Below are 23,121 nucleotides of genomic sequence, written 5' to 3' on the forward strand. Positions count from 1 at the left end.
GTTATAATAGCAAGCAGAGCGGAAGACGCCCTTTCTTTATTTATTGCTGAACATTGTTCTATTTTAGCTGTAGATCATTTAGGAATACTGTGCAAGAAGGTGTTTTCCGGTGATGAGGGCGCTAAAAACATGCAATTACATCGTACAAAGTCTACTAACATTATAACTGAAGTTTTGGCTCCATATTTTACACAATCATTAGTTGAAGGTATAGGTAACCAAAAATACAGTGTACTAATAGATGAATCCACAGATGTAACAATATCTAAAATGCTAGGTAACGTTATACCGTACTATAGTGTAAACAACCAAACCATTAGATCAGCATTTCTTAAACTCGCTGTAGTAGAAACTGCACATGCAAGAAATCTGGCTGCTGTTCTTGTGATTTCTTTGAAAGATCTCAAACTTGCAGTCGCAAATATGGTGGGAATTGGCACAGATAATGCTTCTGCAGTGGTTGGAATAAACAATGGGCTTTTCGAACAACTCAAGAGAGAATATGGTTTGAAGCATTTGGTATTGATCCGTTGCATTTGTCACTCTCTTCAGCTTGCAGTTTCGCAGACCTCATTGAATACCATACCTAGAAACATAGAATTTCTTGTACTGGAAACCTACAATTGGTTCTCCATTTCACCCAAAAGACAAGAGGAATATAAAAAGGTTTATGAGACAATAAATTGTGGGAAACAGCCACTAAAAATTTTGAAGGTCTGTGCAATAAGTTGGCTTTCAATTGAACCAGCAATACGAAGAATTCTGGAGCAGTGGGAAGAACTAAAGCTACATTTATCACTTGCCATGGTTCAAGACAATTGTTACGCAGCCGATCTTTTGTACAAGATGTATTGTGACGACTCAAATCATATTTACATGTTTTACCTTAAACATGCTTTAAAAGATGTACAAATAGCAATAAAAGCTTTTGAAGGAGAAGGCAATGACCCCACTGAATTACTAGATACACTTGTATTTCTCATGCAGTCACTCGGACAAAACATAGTTTTTCTAACTGTTGATTTGTTGACAACACCAGTTCCAAGCGAATGTATGTACACAAATCCGAACCTTGGCTTTATGTTTGAACAGAAATTGTCTGAGTCAAGTTTGTCTGAAGAAAATAAAGTTTATTTGACGAAGAGATGTAATCAGTTTAGTCTGAAACTCATAAAAGAAATTCAATAAAGACTGCAAAGTAACGTTACGATCCTGAAAAAAAAAAGTCAATGCTGAATGTTGAAGAAACACTAAAAGTGAATAAAAATGATGCTGTAGCGGATGTAGGCAAATAATTGGGTTTTAGTGGCGATTTCATAGACGGTATGCTCCAAGAATGGCATAATATCAACTGCATTAGGTGAAATAACACTACAAACACTGTTCGATTTTGGAGTGAGATTTTGTAGTATAAAAATGCCGCAGGAGAGAATACTTTTTCTTTGATTTCACAGCTAGCAACGACTATTCTATGCCAACCCATTCAAATGCAGAAGTGGAAAGAATATTCAATTCTATGAAAATTATAAAAACTAAACAACTTAACAGATTATCGTTAAAGGCAATTAATGCTTTGATCATATTGAGAGACCAGCTGAAGAAATAAAATAAAGATTGTGCATCTTTTGACATACCGTCAGACGTATTGGAGCTTATTGGAACGAACGAAAGTTACTCTTTTGCGACAAAACCAGTCGAACTGCAACATCATCTTTTGAGCGACGTTCAACCATCTACATCAACTACAGTTCTGTCAGAGCATGAAACAGAAGAGTTATTCGATGTTCTGAATGACGACGATGAATACTCACATACTGGTATGTATATATTTTGTAACCTAATTTGAGTTCTTGCTTTCTTTTGTTATAAATATAGTTGTATATTTCTAGTATATTTGACTACTTGATTGAAACAACAATTTATGTGTTGCGTCACTTATGATAACATGTTTAATTAAACGTTAGCGTATTTTATATGTATGTTGTTGTAAGCGATGCGTCATTTCATTATGACAAAATAGCAATTATGTATGAGACAATTTTTATTAATATTTTATTCCCCCCCTACCCCTACTGGCTTATTGCACCATTCACAGCACGAAATTTTCAAATTATCATTACACCCTTATAGTAAAATCAGTTTTAGCGACTTTCTAGCGACTTTTGATATTGAATCTTGCGATTCGGGTTTTTTAGAGTTGGCAACACTGTGCGTGAGTGTGGCTGTTGTTAGGTTCTGGGAAGATATAGAGCGAGCTAACAAGGTATCAACATTTTTAAAATATAGTGTAGTGCAAACCGGTGCTTTTTCCTACAAAAAACAAACGCCAGTTTCTGGGAGGATACACTTATTAAATCGTAACTAGACGACAATCGTAAGTAGATTATCCATTCATTCACTCTCAGTACTTTGGTAAAAGTACTTTTAAATGTGATGTAGAGTTGCTTTCATTATTTCGGTTCGGAGTATGAAGAAAATTTATATTGTTATGTCTCTGTACGAGTAGTTATTCGTCCAATTTTATTTTCATATAGGCCACGATTGCAAAGAATAGTTGTTTGTTTCTTGCATTCTTCAGTGTGGTGCGAACGGTAACAGTAGGCCTTGTCACCGAATAATTTGTTAGCCAACCAGATTTTCTGCTTCACCGTCTCATCAAATTGTAACCTCCCAACCTAACATAGACCTCAGCTTGTGCTGCAGTATGCAGTACAGTCTGTCACCACAACCATGATTTCAAAGGGGGGGGGGGGGGGCGATGGCATTTCGTTAGGCGACATACTAGCCTATCGATCTCACACTGTAACAAAGAACATTTGCGTATGCGGATTGTTGCGCATGTGTAATTAAATACCACGCAGCATCGCAGGAATTCCGTTTCTCGCAGATTGTATTGTTGACTTATTTAGACAAATCACAGCTACATTCCATCTCAACTATCTGGTTTGGACGTGAGTGAACTATGAATGCCTCAAACTTCTCATCCTTCTGAAGTATCAGAATACGTGAGCATGAAATAGTACATTAGCCTGAAAAGAGTAATTTGCGTCTTGACATCTATGGTCTGCAGATTTGTGTGATATTATTGTTCTTACTAGTGTTTTGTTAGAGAGAGAGAGAGAGAGAGAGAGAGAGAGAGAGAGAGAATAATCAGTGTTAAAGAAATTAAAGGGACTTTCAGCACAAGGCAAGAAATTCACAGAAATGCCAAGCTGTCAGTTGTTTTGAATACAAGATAGTTTTCAAACATACTACCTCAAAAATTGCAATGCTTGCTGCCAGGATTATTCAAAAGGAAAATCGCACAGGACTTGAAATAACACCCATCATTATTCTTAGAATTTTTCAATAAAAGTTAAGTGACTGAACAAAATCGTATTGGTTTTTACCTTCACCATTTATATGACACATCATAATGGTGTGAAATGAGTCATGTTATATACACATCACAAATTAATTTGCAAATGTGGCTATATGCTGAACATTTATAAGTTGTTTAATTTTTATTTTAATATACAGACATGAGTTAGTAATTTGTACCTACCACCTTTTACACATCACGATAATACATATTCTTCTACAGAATTGGAGATGTTAGGGAGCATTGTGCATGCCCATGTTATGAACAATTATCTTTGTTATGTACACATATGTGTGTAGGCGTGTGTGTGTGTGTGTGTGTGTGTGTGTGTGTGTGTGTGTGTGTGTGTGTGTGTGTGTGTGTGTGTGTGTGTGTAATATGATTAATAATGTGACTTTGATGTGATCTGTCCAGTCATGGGTGGTAAATGATGCAGATCAAGTAATAGAAATAAAGTAATACTGCTATTCTGTATAAGTACTGTTTATATTTATTACCCCATTGTGGCATTGCTTTAATGTAAGTAGGCATGTGATATTTCCAGATGTGCTGCAGTGTTCTTTACTTAAGTGAGATATACTATACTGAAGAAAGTTTGTAACCTTCTCACAAAATATTGTTAGTTGCAGTTGTCGAAGCAAGTTTTGTGAGATGAAGGTTCCACTGCCTCTGCTACCCAAGGCAGAATTGGTTTTTCCGTGACTGAAAGGGAGTGGCTGGCACACTGAACTTTGTCACAAACAGCAGAGTTCTTATCCCTGCTTGGCTATAATTATTTAGTTTTGTGTGTCAATTAAAGTATATGTGAGGATAGTTCCTTTGAAAACGACACGGTTGTTCTTCCCAATATGCGTTCTGTCGGAGCTGGTGCCCCCATGTTTGATGAAATCATCATTGATATACAATAAACACTAATCTTTCTGTTACTATGCTCTCTTCCAATCACTTGATCCATTTTGAAACTTGACGACAGTTGCTTGGGGTCAACAGAAGCATCCAATTCCACCCTTCTGCTTTGACCAGTGACGTAATGGTAACAGTGTGGTGTAGGATGTCATTACAGCATGGAGTTTTTGAGTTGGTTGTGTTCATATATGTGTTTCATGGTGCCCTTAGATAGCGTATGTGCTGAGTGTAACGTGTTGTATTGGGTTCACTAGAGATTTCGTGTTGACAGTGCAACGTTGCTGGGGGTGTTAGCTGTTGGTCACGTATTGTGCATTGGAAGTGTTTTCAGTGAGTTATTAAGGTTTTTTTTTTTGTTTTTGTGTTTGGTGTATTTTTTTAGGTTTATTTGTTTGGTGTTTCTTGTGCAGTAGACATTTAATTCGTTGTTTGGTTTCTGTTGTTAGGATGGGTATGACCCTGAAATGTGTAGTGCTTCATTGTGTGCTGAGATGGGGGAGGAGATGATGTCGGTTATTAAGTTCTTGCAGTCATTTGGTCTTATTGCAGAGGTTGTCATATGCAGGATTTGTAGTGAAAATGTAAGGCTGACGACCGACAAATATATTGCATATATTGGCCAGACGACAAGAACTGTCCATGAACGATGTATAGAACATGAAAGATACACCCGTCTGCGGCAACCGTCAAAATCGGCAGTAGCAGAGCACTGTATTTCTTTGGGACATTCAATGGAATACAATGTAACAAAAATTTTATCCCCGGTTTCCGGTTTTTGGGATTCCGTAATCAAGGAATCAGTGGAAATACGTCTTGCCAATAATCTTATAAATCGTGACAACGGCTTTCAGCTGGATAAAAATTGGAATCCTGTTATTAAAATTATACAATCACAGCGGAATCGACAGTGTCATTCGATGCTCAATGACTAGATGAAACTTTATTTCCACCACCGAGGGCAGCACGTACAACTGGGCTATGCTGCGCATGTCAACATCTGACGCATGCGCTGTAGGATGCCAGTACATTTCACATGCGCGAGATTCGGCATAAATACCGCGACTGCACCTGGGCTCTTCAGTAGTTGTGTACTCACCTGATGATGGCCGGACGTCTCTGGGCCGAAATATCGTGGCAGAATGTCGACGGGATCCGGCTGCATACCCGGAAATTATTAGAAGACCGACAAAACATTTCTGACAAGGGACCCTTATATGTGGCAGTGTCGGCGTCGGTGTTATACAAGTCTGAAAGTCCATTAGACATGGTACCTGGTTTGAGAAATGTAGTTTGGCCATGAGGTGCATTGCTTTGTTGATGTATTAATTTTATTATATGGGTCCTCTATTAGTTTTTTTGTGCATGAGACTGGAGTGAGACGGAGAACGGTGTTGGTTTTCGTTTTGTAGAGAACGTTGTTCAAAGTACGTTAAGTATAAGGGTAAGTTGGGTGGACCGGGCATAGTGGTTGAGATCGACGACTCAGTTTGGGAAGGGTACTTCTCGTGTTGGGCTGTGGTGGTGGGGGGGGGGGGGCGCTGTTACTTAGGGGTTGAGTACGGTCACTGTGTTTTTAGTATTTTGGAGGGCGGTACTAAAAGGGATTGGTGGGATTGATTGAAGAATATATTAAGGAGGGGAGTACTGTTATTTTAGATGCATTTTCATAGTATAGGGGTTCGGGGAAGAGGGCTTGTCAATCACAGTCTTGAGTTTAAAATTTATGAATCTGTGGCATGCACTGATAGAGAGCTTTTTTTGGGGGGGGGGGCAGTTAAATCAGTCATAGGGAGGGGGGAAGAGGTGCTCTTGTAACCTGCAATCTCATCTTTTTTTTTTGCTGTGGGGAAGGTTTGCAGGCAAAGGGTGGTGGATTGAGAGAGTTGGGTGTTGGTGGGGTTTGTGGGTATTGGTTGTGGACTTAATGGGATGGGTTGTCGGGGGGGGGGGGGTTCAGGGATGGTTTATGATTATGTTACAGAGGATTTATTTTGCTGCAGTTTCTATTGATTTGTAAGGTGTGATTGATTCTTGATTATTTTGTGTCCTTTATTTGTTAGCTTTTTTTGGGGGGGGGGGGGGTCGCGTTTATGAGATGTGTGTTGGTGTTTGGTTGGTAGGTCGTGGGTGATTTGGGAGATTTTTTGTTTGTTTTTGTTGTGTTCATGTGTGTGCAAGTGCTTGGGGTGGGCAATCTAGATTGTATCGCAGGAATTTGTTGGTGGTAAGTAATTTTTGTTTTGGGTTCATTCTATACAAATCGTGATGTTTTGTGTGTTTATGGTAGATTACTTGTGTTTTCATTTTTGTAATGATGTCTGATTTTTTGGTTGTTGGGGTTTTGATTATATTTTTCGTAGTTGTAGGTGTTTGTTTTTTTGATATAGGCCTAGGTAATAGCATTTGAGATATGTAGGTCAAGGGAAGTGTCAGATTGTGGGGTGTTTTTTTTTTTTTTGTTTTTTTTGTGTGTGTGTGTGTGTGTGTGTGTGTGTGTGTGTGTGTGTGTGTTGTGGGATTCTGTAAATTTCTTTTTGTCTGTTTTGGGATTGTGCAGTGTTTATTTTATTGTTATTTAACTTGTCCCTGCCCTAACCCCCCCCCCCCTCCCCCCTCCGTATCCCGCTATTGTCCTGTTAGTTTAATTTTGAGTCTATCCATATGAAGTGGTCCACTGATGGTTGCTTGACCATTTTTAAATATTTTAATTTTTTATGTGTGATTGCACTATATTCGAGAAGTTCAAAAGAGTTTTTTAAAATAATTTATCTTGCACCTTTACTGGATGGTGCCCATTTTAATTTGTAGGCGTGCGATGATTTTTCAGACTGAGACATTAGCGAAAATTTGAATATCTCTGCACTGGGTTAAGTTACAACATTGCAGTTGACATGATTTCTTAGAAAAGTGTCCTCTACAACATTGTCTATTACACAAAATACCCTAAATTCAAAAATTACCAGTCAAAATGACCTCCAAAGTTTGGTGTCCAAATTTTCAAAAGTCCACATTTTATGCCCAAAAATAACAAACAAGGAGTGATTTATGAGTGTCTCTATTTTTTTTCCTATAGTTAGGCATCATGCACTACTTGCCTCTTATAGAGCAAGAACACTTACAAATGTTTCCTTAATTTTTTTATGAACTTTTGAAATTTGAAAATTTTCATTTTTTCTAAAGTTTGGGGTGGGTTACCTCAGGTGGGACTGGATATAAAAATGATTTTTGCACATTTTGTACACCTATATGATAACAACGTACTGTAAAAATTTTAACATTGTTATAGGAGATAATTCACATGACTCTACTACTGATCTTATGGCTGTTGCCTGTTCGTGTGTGATATCCATTATTATTGAAGCAAAGTCTGAATTATATACAAAAAATGGAAACATCACTGAAATGAAATTTATATTATTTTGACATACTTAACCCAAGTATTTTCAATTAACATCCTTAGAAATGCTACTCTTCCTAAACCTGGTGGTGAATGTTAAGAACTCTTATTTCTTCAGACCGCTTCTGATACGCCCTCCCAGTCGCTGTGGTAACTTCAAGCACTGAAAGTTTCCTTCAAACATTTTTCATTGATATCCAAACTGTGTCACTAGTAGATTTCTTGAATGAGACTGCTTGGAGCACAACACTTTGGCTGTACACGTGTTTCAAAAGTATGTAATAAATTACATAAAACAAAATTTTCCCAAGATTGAGAAGCTGATATACTTTTCAGATGGAAGTGGTAGTCAGCATAAGAACAAAAACAATTTTTCAAATTGTGCAACCAGTAGACTTACGGTAGGGTTGGAGACTGAATGGCACTTTCTGCATCTTGCCATGGTAAAAATGCATGTGATGGAGTAAGAGGTACAACAAAACATGAAGTAAGTAAAGCCAGCCTACAAAGACCAACCACAGACCAAAATCTCACAGTACAGACATGTATGTCTTTTGCAAGGATAATATTAAAGGCATTACCTATTTTCTGATCAAGAAAGAAGTGGTTCTGCATATGAAAACAACACTTCAAAAACTGTATATCAGTAAAAAGAACAAGACATTTCCACAAATTCCTTGGCGTTGCAGAAAACTTAGTTCGATGCTATGTAACATCAGAAACAGAAATTTATTGTGTCAGTAAAGTTACATCTCTGCCTTTAACGTTGAGTGACATAGTGGCATGTGTGTATGATGGACAGTGGTAGCTTGCAGAAGTTGAAAGAGTAATTTTGGAAAACAATGATGGTTTTTGTGCGTTTTTATCACCCTGCTGGCCTCAGAACATCATTCAAGAAATCTACTAGTGACAAAGTATGGATACTAATGGAAAAATGATTTAAGGAAACTTTCAGTGCTTGAACTTACCACAGCAACTGGGAGGTCTTATCAGAAGCTGTCTGAAGAAATAAGTGTTCTTAACATTCATCACTAGGTTTAGGAACAGTAGCTCCTCGAAGGATGTTAATTGAAAATATTTGTTTTAAGTATGTCAAAATAATGTAATTTCAGTGATGTTTCCACCTTTTGTTTATAATTCAGTACCTTACTTCAATAATAATAGATAATATCACACATGAATAGGCAACAGCCATAAGATCAGTTGTAGTTTAATGTGAATTATCTCCTCATTTTCAAAAATTCGTAACTTTGTTCGGTCAGATATCAATGTTGAAATTTTTACAGTACGTTGCTATCATATAGGTGTACAAACTGTGCAAAAATCATATTTTTATATCCAGTCCCACCTGAGATAACTAACCCCAAACTTCACAAAAGATGAAAATTTTCAAATTTCAAAAATTCATAAAAAATTGAGGAAACATTTGTAAGTGTTCTTACCTAACTATAGGAAAAAATACTCTCACAAATCACTCCTTGTTTGTTATTTTTGGACCTAAAAATGGATTTTTGAAAATTTGGATACCAAACTTTGGAGGTCTTTTGACTGGTTATTTTTGAATTTAGGGTATTTTGTGTAATAGACAATGTTGTAGAGGACACTTTTCTAAGAACAATCATGTCAATTGCAATGTTGTAACTTAACCCAGTGCAGAGATATTCATATTTTTGCTAATGTCTCTAAACTGAAATATTGTCGCGCACTTACAAATGAAAATGGCCACCATTCAGTGAAGGTGGAAGGTAAAATTTTTAAAAACCGTTTTGAACTTCTCAATTATTGGGTAATCACATTTTTAAAAAAATTAAAATATTTAAAAATGGTCAAGCAACCAACTTAATTTTTATTGGACCACTTCACTCGGATTGCCCCATTTCTGGAGGGATATGTTATTGTGTTATTTAGGTATTTTCACGTTCGTTGGCATGCCTACGTATTGATGTCATAGGTGTCATGTTGGAGACGCTGAAATTAGGGGTTTCTGCCATACTGCTGTTGTGGGTCAAAGCAGACGGGTGGAATCGGAATGCTTCTTTGTTGGCCCATAGACACCTATGTAATTGTTTCATGTAAGAAAACAGCACTGATACTATTAGTGTCACAATTGCTCTTTATTGTTTCTATATTTTTAATTATTATTTGTTTGTATGAAGTCTAACTAATAATTTTAGACACTTTGCTCTATCTGTATGTTGTTTTGGATATCTTGTACACTGCATAATTAATGAGGAATGTAAGTTCAGTGAACTTGGGAATTGAGTTTTGCTATAAAGTTCACTGTTCATCAATCAGGATGAAATTGCGTGTATGGAATGTTCTGTGAAGGTGAAAATAAATACCAGAAGTGTTATGTAATGGTACATGAGTGTGATAGAAACTAAATGAGCAAATGGAGTACAGAAGAAACTAAATGAGCAAATGGAGTACAGAACTAAGATATTTCGAATTGTGTCCATAAAAAGTTTTGTAGGAAAGCTGTATACATTGTATGAAAAGTGGCACGCCTAAAGGATTGTAATAGAGCTGGTATTACACTAAAGAGAGCAGTGGATAGAAAAGATTGGAATGATAGACATATGTGTAAATTATCCAGGAATGTGTGTGTTATCTGGTGTGCAGTTGTGGAATATGCTGACACTGGAGAGAAAGCAATAAAGAACAAAATCTACTGTGGAGGAAGGCCATGCAATGGAAACAAAGTAATCATTCTAATGCCTTTTTGTTTGGGATAGAGTTGGACCAAAGCACAGTTTGAAAGAACCTGTAATGCTTGTTGGTGAACAGATGTCTCTTCCATTCCTTTTGTCTTTGTTTAGTCATATGAGTTGAACTGCTGTATGTTGACACACTTCTATCAAGGCTGTGACATATTATGAAATTATGCTAAACATCTGCCTTGTGTTTGTGTAACAGTGATTGCATAGGCCGTAGGTGGTGAGATTTAGTACTGGAGAGGTGTTTTTCTTATCTGGGTATTATCTACAAAAGTGAGATTACTTCTTTACTATGTTTCATAAGTAATCTTGAGAGATTTGCAATATGTAGTAGCTATCCCATTGTTCCATCATCATACGAGTAGCCTAAGCCAAGTAGGTGATTCGAGCCATTTTTGACATCAGACATCATGACTTTGTCTGGCAGAAGCTTGCTGAACCAGAATTTGGCTTTACCTATTTTGGTAAACAATCTTCTCATTTGAGGCATCCTGGCGTGCCCCTGACTGATGGAGCTAAGGAAACACACAGGGCCGCCATCTAAACGAGGGCATTCCTTTTTATTTGTATACCACATGAACCCAAGCCCATTGCATGAAGTTTTGAACCCCAAAATGTAGACAATTCAAAGAGAAATCCAAACAGTCTAGGCAGTAGGTATGTGTAGGGCTCAGTACTACCAGAGATCAGACAAAAGCACATATAACTCTAGTAGTGTACACCTCTGAAATTGTCATACAAACTGTACAGTGGGGTTACAGTGACCTTCAGTTATGTGATGGAGAAATTGTCTGAATATAAAATATTTTATAATGAAATTAGACTCCCATATGTCAAATGCACCTTATCATACCTCTGTCATGTAATTTTTCAGTCAGTTTAGGTATTAATACATCCAAAATTCGAGAACAAGTAAACACTGCCATGGAAGCTTTTCAGTGATGAATCTTGGAAGTGAACAGATCTAGAGACTTCATATGCAGTTTAATTAGATAATAATGCTATTCATTTAATAAAATGCATGTATTACACAAATGTTTTGAGGTGTTCTCAGTTATTCATAAAGCGATTCATTCATTAGTGGATGATTTCATCTGAAATCATACAGGTCATGTCTACTCGTGGGCATTAATTTCTCTGGAAAAAATAGTATATTAGACCTCTACATCACAAGTATTAAGAAATAAAGTAATTTCGTTCTACCTTAATTTTTGTAAGTGGTACACCCCTTTGAAAAATGTATGTTTTGTAAATAACTCTTAAAACAGTAGATAACAAAAAATAAGATAATAAACCAAAAGTGCTGGAGACCTGGCAGATGTTGTTGTGGTCATCAGTCCTGAGACTGGTTTGATGCAGCTCTCCATGCTACTCTATCCTGTGCAAGCTTCTTCATCTCCCAGTACCTACTGCAACCTACATCCTTCTGAATCTGCTTAGTGTATTGATTTCTTGGTCTCCCTCTACGATTTTTACCCTCCACGCTGCCCTCCAATGCTAAATTTGTGATCCCTCGATGCCTCAGAACATGTCCTACCAACCGATCCCTTCTTCTAGTCAAGTTGTGCCACAAACTTCTCTTCTCCCCAATCCTATTCAATACCTCCTCATTAGTTATGTGATCTACCCACCTTATCTTCAGCATTCTTCTGTAGCACCACATTTCGAAAGCTTCTATTCTCTTCTTGTCCAAACTAGTTATCGTCCATGTCTCACTTCCATACATGGCTACACTCCATACAAATACTTTCAGAAACGACTTCCTGACACCTAAATCTATATTCGATGTTAACAAATTTCTCTTCTTGAGAAACGCTTTCCTTGCCATTGCCTGGCAGATGTTTCGCATTAAAACTCCTCATTAGAGTGTTGAAATTTAGTTGACACCCGTAGACTTGAGGGCTTCCTTTAACTTACAATTTAAGACAAAAATACGAATTTCTAGTTCATTTTTTCACTTAATTTTTATTTTCTTTCTAGAGTTTCATAAGTCACAGAACACCATCTTTTCTGTCATATTACCAGATACTACTGAAATAATTCTAAACAGCATCTTCTTGCTCCAGCTATCTGTATTACATAAATATTTATTACTAAAAATGTAAAAAAATTGCATTTTTACGAGTTCTTACAAATTATTTACTAAAAACCCCCTACCCTAAAACTTTATAAAATTACACAGTATGTTGTTTAGTTAATATGTTAGTAATCAGTGCAAACAGAGTGGGTGATAGTTTCCTGTGTAAAGTGTTAATTGCATTTCTGAATTTTTAGTGTAAAATATGCATGTTGGCAACACTGTTTCCAGTGCTCTTCTGTTTATAACAAACGAATGAGAACTTGCACATAAACCATTCTGCGTCGAGTTTTGTGTTTGGTTTGAACTTTTTGTTAAATACAGTGTCAGTTAGGAAATACAGTAGTGAAAGAGTGAGGTGTGTTGGACTGTGAAAAGACACGAGAAGGCATTGTTAAAGAAAAGTCAGTCTACTAGGTCAGTGACCCAGATGTACACTTTTAGGGTTAAGCAACCCTCGATTTGACCTCCATAAGGTGTGTACCTTCTTTATTGCAGCAAATTTTGGCAACAATCAATTTGTCAACAATTGAATGCATTTCTGGGCAGTAAGGTGGGTATAAAGAGGTGAAGTAATTGTTTTGGAAAATGGAATGTCAGTATCTGGGGAAAGGAGATCAGGGAGAGCACAAGTCATTGTTCTTTTTTTTTCTGTAGCCAAATAACGTTATCAGGAGAAAGAAAATTGGCGTTCTAAGGGTTGGAGCGTGGAATGTCATATCCCTTAATCGGACAGGTAGGTTAGAAAATTTAAAAAGGGCAATAGATAGGTTAAAGTTAGATACAGTGGGAATTAGCGAAGTTCGGTGGCAGGAGGAACAAGACTTTTGGTCGGGTGAATTCAGGGTTATAAATACAAAATGAAATAGGGGTAATGCAGGAGTATGTTTAATAATGAATAAAAAAAATGGGAGTGCGGGTAAGTTCCTACAAAATAGCATAGTGAACGCCTTATTGTGACCAAGATAGACACGAAGTCCGCAGTAGTACAAGTTTATATGCCAACTAGCTCTGCAGATGACGAAGAAATTGATGAAATGTATGATGAGATAAAAGAAATTATTCAGATCGTAAAGGGAGACGAAAATGTAATAGTTATGGGTGACTGGAATTCGATAGTAAGAAAAGGAAGAGAAGGAAACACAGTAGGTGAATATGGATTGGGGGTAAGAAATGAAAGAGGGAGCCGCCTGGTAGAATTTTGCACAGAGCATAAACTAATCAGTCTAACACTTGGTTCAAGAATCATAAAAGAAGGTTGTATACATGGAAGAACCCTGGAGATACTGACAGGTTTCAGATAAATTATATAATGGTAAGACAGAGATTTAGGAACCAGGTTTTAAATTGTAAGACATTTCCAGGGGCAGATGTGGACTCTGACCACAATCTATTGGTTATGAACTGTAGAGTAAAACTGAAGAAACTGCAAGGAGGTGGCAATTTAAGGAGATGGGACCTGGATAAATTGACTTAACCAGAGGTTGTACAGAGTTTCAGGGAGAGCATAAGGGAACAATTGACAAGAATGGCGGTAAGAAATACAGTAGAAAAAGAATGGGTAGCTTTGAGGGACGAAGTAGTGAAGGCAGCAGAGGATCAAGCAGGTAAAAAGACGAGGGCTAGTAGAAATCCTTGGGTAACAGAAGAGATATTTAATTTGATTGATGAAAGGAGAAAATATAAAAATGCAGTAAAGTGAAGCAGGCAAAAAGGAATACAAACGTCTCAAAAATGAGATCGACAGGAAGTGCAAATTGGCTAAGTAGGTATGGCTGAAGGACAAATGTAAGGATGCTGATGACATTGTAGAGACCACTAGGGGTAAGATACATACTGCCTACAGGCAAATTAAAGAGACATTTGGAGAAAAGAGAACAACTTGTATGAATATCAAGGGCTCAGATGGAAACCCAGTTCTAAGCAAAGAAGGGAAAGCTGAAAGGTGGAAGGAGTATATTGAGGGTCTATACAAGAGCAATGTATTGAGGACAGTATTATGGAAATGGAAGAGGATGTAGATGAAGATGAAATGGGAGATATGATACCGCATGAAGAGTTTGATAGAGCACTGAAAGACCTAAGATGAAACAAGGCCCCGGGAGTAGCCTTTGGAGAGCCAGTCCTGACAAAACTCTACCATCTGGTGAGCAAAATGTATTAGACTGGTGAAATGCCCTCAGACTTCAAGAAGAATATAATAATTCCAATTCCAAAGAAAGCAGGTGTTGCCAGATGGGAAAATTACCGAACTATCAGAAGTCGTGGCTGCAAAATACTAACACGAATTCTTTACAGACGAATGCAAAAACTGGTAGAAGCTGACCTCAGGGAAGATCAGTTCGGATTCCGTAGAAATATTGGAACACATGAGGCAATACTGACCCTACGGCTTATCTTAGAAGCTAGATTAAGTTATGTGATCTACCCATCTAATCTTCAGCATTCTTCTGTAGCACCACATTTTAAAAGCTTCTTTTCTCCTCTTGTCCAAACTATTTATCGCCCATGTTTCACTTTCATACATGGCTACACTCCATACAAATACTTTCAGAAACGACTTCCTGACACTTAAATCTGTACTCGATGTTAATAAATTTCTCTTCTTCAGAAACGCTTTCCTTGCCATTGCCAGTCTACATTTTACATCCTCTCTACTTTGACAATCCTCAGTTATTTTGCTCCCCGAATAGCAAAACTCCATTAGTACTTTAAGTGTCTCATTTCCTAATCTAATTCCCACAGCATCACCCGAATTCATTTCACTACATTCCATTATCCCCGTTTTGCTTTTGTTGATGTTCATGTTATATCCTCCTTTCAAGACACTGTCCATTCTGTTCAACTGCTCTTCCCAGTCCTTTGCTGTCTCTGACAGAATTACAATGTCATCGGCAAAACCTCCAAGTTTTTATTTCTTCTCCATGGATTTTAATTACTCCTTCAAATTTTTTATTTGTTTCCTTTACTGCTTGCTCAATATACAGATTGAATAACATCGGGGAGAGGATAGAACCCTCTCACCCTCTTCCCAACCACTGCTTCCCTTTCATGCCCCTCAACTCTTATAACTGCCACCTGGTTTGTGTACAAATTGGAAATAGCCTTTCGCTCCCTGGATTTTACCCATGCCACCTTCAGAATATGAAAGAGAGTATTCCAGGCAATATTGTCAAAAGCTTCCTCTAAGTCTACAAATGCTAGAAACATAGGTTTGCCTTTCCTTAATCTAGCTTCTAAGATAAGTCGTAGGGTCAGTATTGCGTCACATGTTCCAATATTTCTACGGAATCCAAACTGATCTTCCCCGAGGTCGACTTCTACTAGTTTTTCCATTCGTCTGTAAAGGATTCGCGTTAGTATTTTGCAGCCGTGACTTATTAAACTGGTAGTTCGGTAATTTTCACATCTGTCAACACCTGCTTTCTTTGGGATTGGAATTATTATATTCCTCTCGAAGTCTGAGGGAATTTTGCCTGTCTCATACATCTTGCTCACCAGATGGTACAGTTTTGTCACCATAACACAGGCTTAACCAAGCAGAAAACAATGTTGAAAACATTTACAACTACTGCTCTTACATATTTTCATGTTTTCGGTGTTGTCTTCTGCTTGGTTAAGCCTGTATTACGGTGTTAAGTATCAGTTTTCTTAAATTTTGAGATCAGTAATGGTGTATACTTTCCTGATATACTAGCGTGTATGCCGTACGAAGTTGTCACAGCAGACATTTTTCCACTGTGAAGATGGTCCATCATTGTAAATGGAACTGAGTAAGAGTATTGTAAGACAACACAGTTTGTATCATGAATTTCTCCAAGTTTTTTCTCAAGGTATAGGGCTCTTTGCAAGATGCTGAAACGGCTGACACACTTCTGAACATATCTGATAGTTATGTAGAAGTTTCCAAGGATGAAGATCATGATTCGGAATGCAGCCTGTTACCTTCACTAGAAGATGCTGATGATGTACCTGAGCACCAAACTTAAAATATTTCAATTTTGATTTCAAAAGATAAACCAATTGAATGGGAGATTGAACCCCTACCTCAACTCGGACAGCTTATAGTGTAATACAGTTCGCCTGACTCCAGGACCAGCAGGGTTACATTACAAATGAATACTCAGCTTTTAAATTGTTCCTCCCTCCATCAATTGAAAACATTATAATCATCAATATCTATGCTGAAGGAATGCATATATATTGACAGAAGTGGAAAAAGTAGACGTTAATGATCTTGATGTTTACATCTGTTGTTATTAGCAGGAGTTTATATGTCATCTGACGAGTGTACTGAAAGTTTATGGGATGAATACAAAAGTTGCCCAATTTCAGAGCTACAGTATTACTAGAAATGTTCAGAAAGATGTGAAGGATTACTCGATTTGATGACCCTCAAATGAAAGTACGAAGACGTGGACCAGATAAGTTTGTATTACAAGGGATTTGTGGGAGAAATGGGTAGAGATATTACCAAAGTTTACAAACTCAATAAGTTTGTTACAGTAGATGGGCAACTTATTGCATTCAGGGAAATCTGCCCTTTTCATCAGAATGTGCTTGATAACCAGTGAAGTATAACATCAAATTTTGGGTACTTTGTGACAGTGAAACAAATTATCTGTGGAATATTCAGCCATATAATGGGAAACAACTAGGTAGTGCCCCTGAAAAGAACCAAGGCGTAAGGGTTGTAATAAATTTGGCTTAGGGCTTGAAGGTGCTTAACATTACCTGTGACAACATTTTCATTTCCTGTGAGAAAAGCGAATGATGACAATGACTGGAACTGTGTGAACAAACAAGTGTTCCATCCCACCAAAACTATTGCAGACTAGAGGTATTTCTAATTGCACATCAGCATTTGCTTTCACAAAGGAGATAATACCTGTATCTTCCAGCATAAGAGGAAAAGGAGAAAAAAAAAACTTACAGTGCAGAAGTCAGTGATTGCACCAAAAGAAAACCTGAAATTATTTTAGACTATGGCACTACAAAAAAACTGTGGACACACTAGTCAATATGGTGGTGAATTATACAGTTAAGAGGAAGACAAACAGCTGTCCCTATACTTGTGTTGTCAGATATGATCTGCATGTAACTCACATGTGCTATTAAAGGCAAATTAACCCGCTCCTCACCCGAGTGGAAAACAAACACAGTTCACCCAAGAAACTCCCGGACAACAGCTAATTGATGGGGAAATGAAGCGACAAGGAAATGTTGTAAAGAGAACATCTTTTGAAACTGCACTCTTCACTTCGAAAGAAACTGATCCGAGAAGTAAGAAGATAGGCAGATGTCATCCATGTGGAAAAACTGATAACAGAAGTTCAGTGAAGAGTGCTAAGTGTAAAAAATTCAATTGCATGAAACATCTTGCATGCACATGTTATAATCTGTTCCACGAGCGAAGGCGGTTCACACCTGTTGAGGCACAGATGGAGATTGCATTGTTGACGATTCCAAGCAACAGCTGCAGGACATGCATGTGCATGCTTTCTATTTGAAGAAAGTGTATATCCTGCAAATTAAGTCTCTCGTTTGCTTATGCAGAATTTATCACTTACCACCACAATCAGTGATGAAAGCTTGCAACAAATGGAATTGAAATTCGCTGAACAACTTGCTGTGATCATGTTTAATGATCATATTAGCTGTGGCATTCACAGCAGAGCATTCAGAACATACTGAATGCATTGGCTGTCGCAGAATACATGATGTAGGTGCTCAGGACAAGTGACTCCCAACTATAGTGAGTGAGGCAGGCATAGGGTAGTAAAATCAACACTCACATTATAACAACATCAGATTATTTTGTAGTTATACCATTCTGTTTGCTGTTTGAATGATTAATACATTAAACTATCTGAATTACAATTTCAGTACACAAATGCGGGGTGGGGGCTGTGTCTCTTTTCATCCAAACGTCGTAAGTGTATGTGCAAAATAAACACCACAGTAGGATAAAGTGCACCCTTCAACCAATGGCCAAGCCCAAGTAATGCTCCTAACGCAGCACTGTTGGATGCCTTCTAAGCTCATTGTAGTGGTACTGTGTAGGAGCTGTCGGCTTTCTTTGTTACTGATGGACATGGGTTTATCTAGTGGGGATAGTTGACGGAGCTTCCACACTGATTAATTTTCTTTTTTCAGTTAGCAAGAGGCAGAGGGCCAGTTTTCAGTCCTAAGCCATGTCACAGTTGTCGTGTGTTGAATAGTTCCACAACAGTGCAGAGTGAAGATTTTATTCAGTAGACAGACATTATGGTGACCGTTAATGACAGACAGAAACAAAGTGCACTAAGATGATTTATCCTTCCAGTGCTGTCCGAATTATTTCATACTGATTTGTACCATGCTTTATGATGCAACAATGGTCAGGGAAATTGAAACGTTTTCAGTATATATACTTGAGTTTTTAGCTGCTGTTTGTCACTGATAAAAATCATTGATGGTGGTTTGTATCTGGAAAGGCTCACTTTTTGAACTGTTGTATTATTTTTTCTGTGGGTTGTACAGCATCCATGGAAAAAAAAGGTGATAGTACTTTCTGAATGATTCTTGGAGTTTGTAAGTTATTTGCATGTTCCAGTGACTATAATCTGGCACAGTGTTATGTAGGGTACATCAGTTTACATGTGTAATACTTTCTCTGTTTTATAAAAAGAAAAAAAAAAATGCTGCTGTTTCACATGGATTGTCCTGGCATTAAGCTCTACTGTGGGTGGAGTTCAAATGGAGCCCATGCTGTCCACTGCAATAGGGAATGAGAGTAAATAATGACCTTGCAATTCAGAATAATAATAATAATAATAATAATAATAATAATTAGAAAACATCAAACAACAAGTACAACAAATACTGGAACAAAATAATGTGCAATCAGAAGAAGAAGAAGAAAACACAGTAATGGACTCAAACATCCCAGAGCAAACAAACAAAGACCAACACGCATCAATTAAACAATCAGAGGAAAACGAAATCTTAACACAGCCACCAGAACAAGCACAAATAGAACACGAAGAGACACGTGTTAGATATAGAAGAGAAATTTCATCTGACATATATAGAATACAAAGACACAAATACAGACATTAGACCATTCCTGCATAGACCGCCCAATAACCCACAAGTCGAAACAACAATAAAAACTATCAACACAATCATACACAACAAAATAAATGAAAACACAACTATGGAAGAGTTACAACTACTGGTTTATATAGGAGCACACACTACACTAAGTATACACACTAGGCAGAGATCAGAACAAACCAACACAGAAGAAGCCCACAAAACCAGCATGGCAACACAGGCTACAGATCAGAATAGAAAAACTGAGAAAAGACATTGGACAGCTAACACAATTTATAAGAAATGAAATATCAGACAAAAAACGGAAAAGGTTAGGTAAAATCTCACAACAAGAAGCAATAGAGCAATTAGATGAAAAAAAGCAGAAATTGCAAGCATTGGCCAAACGACTTAGAAGATACAAAAAAAGTGAAAATAGAAGGAAACAAAACCAAACATTCAACACAAACCAAAAGAGATTATACCAAACAATGGATAACACACACATTAAAATAGACAATCCACCAAACATAACAGACATGGAACACTTCTGGAGCAGCATATGGTCAAACCCGGTACAACATAACAGGCATGCACGGTGGATACAAGCAGAAACAGACACATACAAGATGATTCCACAAATGCCTGAAGTGATAATTTTGCAACATGAAGTCACCCGAGCAATTAATTCTACACACAATTGGCAAGCCCCTGGAAATGATAAAATAGCAAATTACTGGCTAAAGAAGTTCACCTCAACACATTCACATCTAACTAAATTATTTAACAGTTACATTGCAGACCCATACACATTCCCTGATACACTTGCACATGGAATAACCCATCTGAAACCTAAAGATCAAGCAGACACAGCAAACCCAGCTAAATATCGCCCCATAACATGCCTACCAACAATATACAAAATATTAACTTCATTCATCACACAGAAATTAATGACACATACAACACAGAACAAAATTATAAATGAAGAACAAAAAGGCTGTTGCAAAGGAGCACGAGGATGTAAAGAGCAACTGATAATATACAGAGGTGACATATCAAGCGAAAACTAAACAAAGGTCCCTACACTACGCATACATTGATTACCAAAAAGCCTTTGATAGTGTACCCCACTCATGGTTACTACAGATTTTGGAAATATACAAAGTAGATCCTAAATTGATACAGTTTCTAAACACAGTAATGAAAAACTGGAAAACCACACTTAATATCCAAACAAATTCTGATAACATCACATCACAGCCAATACAGATTAAGCGTGGAATATACCAAGGAGACTCATTAAGTCCTTTCTGGTTCTGTCTTGCTCTGAACCCACTATCCAACATGCTAAATAATACAAATTATGGATACAATATTACTGGAACATACCCACACAAAATCACACATTTGCTATACATGGATGATCTAAAACTACTGGCAGCAACAAATCAACAACTCAACCAATTACTAAAGATAACAGAAGTATTCAGCAATGATATAAATATGGCTTTTGGAACAGACAAATGTAAGAAAAATAGCATAGTCAAGGGAAAACACACTAAACAAGAAGATTACATATTGGATAACAACAGCGACTGCATAGAAGCGATGGAAAAAACAGATGCCTATAAATACCTAGGATACAGACAAAAAATAGGAATAGATAATACAAATATTAAAGAAGAACTAAAAGAAAAATATAGACAAAGACTAACAAAAATACTGAAAACAGAATTGACAGCAAGAAACAAGACAAAAGCTATAAATACTTATGCTATACCAGTATTGACCTACTCATTTGGAGTAGTGAAATGGAGTGACACAGACCTAGAAGCACTCAATACACTTACACGATCACAATGCCACAAATATAGAATACATCACATACATTCAGCAACAGAAAGATTCACATTAAGCAGAAAGGAAGGTGGAAGGGGATTTATAGATATAAAAAACCTACATTATGGACAGGTAGACAATTTAAGAAAATTCTTTCTAGAACGAGCAGAAACTAGCAAAATACACAAAGCAATCACTCATATAAATACATCAGCTACACCATTGCAATTTCATAACCACTTCTACAACCCTTTAGATCACATAACATCAACAGATACAAAGAAAGTAAATTGGAAAAAGAAAACACTACACGGCAAGCACCCGTATCATCTAACACAGCCACACATAGATCAAGACGCATCCAACACATGGCTAAGAAATGGCAATATGTACAGTGAGACGGAAGGATTCATGATCGCAATACAGGATCAAACAATAAACACCAGATATTACAGCAAGCATATTATTAAAGATCCCAATACCACAACAGATAAATGCAGACTTTGCAAACAACAAATAGAAACAGTAGATCACATCACAAGCGGATGTACAATACTAGCAAATACAGAATACCCCAGAAGACATGACAATGTAGCAAAAATAATACATCAACAACTTGCCATAAAACATAAACTAATAAAACAACACGTTCCCACATACAAGTACACACCACAAAATATACTGGAGAATGATTAATACAAATTATACTGGAACAGAACGATTATAACAGATAAAACAACACCACATAACAAACCTGACATCATACTCACCAATAAAAAGAAGAAATTAACACAACTAATTGAAATATCCATACCCAACACAACAAATATACAGAAGAAAACAGGAGAAAAAATTGAAAAATTCATCCAACTGGCTGAGGAAGTCAAGGACATGTGGCATCAGGATAAAGTCGACATTATCCCAATTATACTATCAACTACAGGAGTCATACCTCACAATATTCACCAGTACATCAATGCAATACAGCTACATCCAAACATATATATACAACTACAAAAATCTGTAATTATTGATACATGTTCAATTACCCGAAAGTTCCTAAATGCAATATAACATATACCATACAGTTACAAGGAAGTCACGCTTGACCGAGGTCCGCGTCACGTTCCATTATTATTATTATTATTATTATTATTATTATTATTATTATTATTATTATTATTATTATTATTATTATCATCATCATCTTTTTGACCTTTTTTTTTCTCAGACTTAAGTCTGGTTAAAAATGGAACGTGACGCGGACCTCGGTCAAGCGTGACTTCCTTGTAACTGTATGGTTATTATTATTGTTATTATTATTATTATTATTTCCTTCTATTCTCAGACGTTATGTCTGGTCAAAAATGGACAGTGACGCGGACCTTGATAAAGCGTGACTTCCTTTTAACTGTACGGTATATGTTATAATGCATTTAGGAACTTTCGGGTCATTGAACGTGTATCAATAATTACAGATTTTTGTAGTTGTATATATATGTTTGGATGTAGCTGTATTGCATTGATGTACTGGTGGATATTGTGAGGTATGACTCCTGTAGTTGATAGTATAATTGGTATAATGTCAACTTTATCCTGATGCCACATGTCCTTGACTTCCTCAGCCAGTTGGATGTATTTTTCAATTTTTTCTCCTGTTTTCTTCTGTATATTTGTTGTGTTGGGTATGGATATTTCAATTAGTTGTGTTAATTTCTTCTTTTTATTGGTGAGTATGATGTCA

At 37.0% G+C, this 23,121-nt stretch overlaps 1 protein-coding gene across 2 annotated transcripts in view; it reads left to right on the forward strand.

The window, feature by feature from the left end:
* Positions 1–2,139: 2,139 nt before the first annotated feature.
* LOC126163082 (speckle-type POZ protein-like) overlaps positions 2,140–23,121 on the forward strand; it is a 29,009-nt gene continuing 8,027 nt past the window's right edge. Inside the window, exon 1 of one of the 2 annotated variants that reach the window (XM_049919992.1) lies at positions 2,140–2,263. The gene's annotated coding sequence lies outside the window, so the exon portion shown is untranslated. Of the gene's footprint in view, positions 2,375–23,121 lie in introns of both variants that reach the window. The other variant, XM_049919991.1, reaches the window with a different exon arrangement.

Source organism: Schistocerca cancellata, chromosome 2 (assembly GCF_023864275.1).
Source record: "Schistocerca cancellata isolate TAMUIC-IGC-003103 chromosome 2, iqSchCanc2.1, whole genome shotgun sequence".
NCBI classification, from domain to species: Eukaryota; Metazoa; Arthropoda; class Insecta; order Orthoptera; family Acrididae; genus Schistocerca; species Schistocerca cancellata.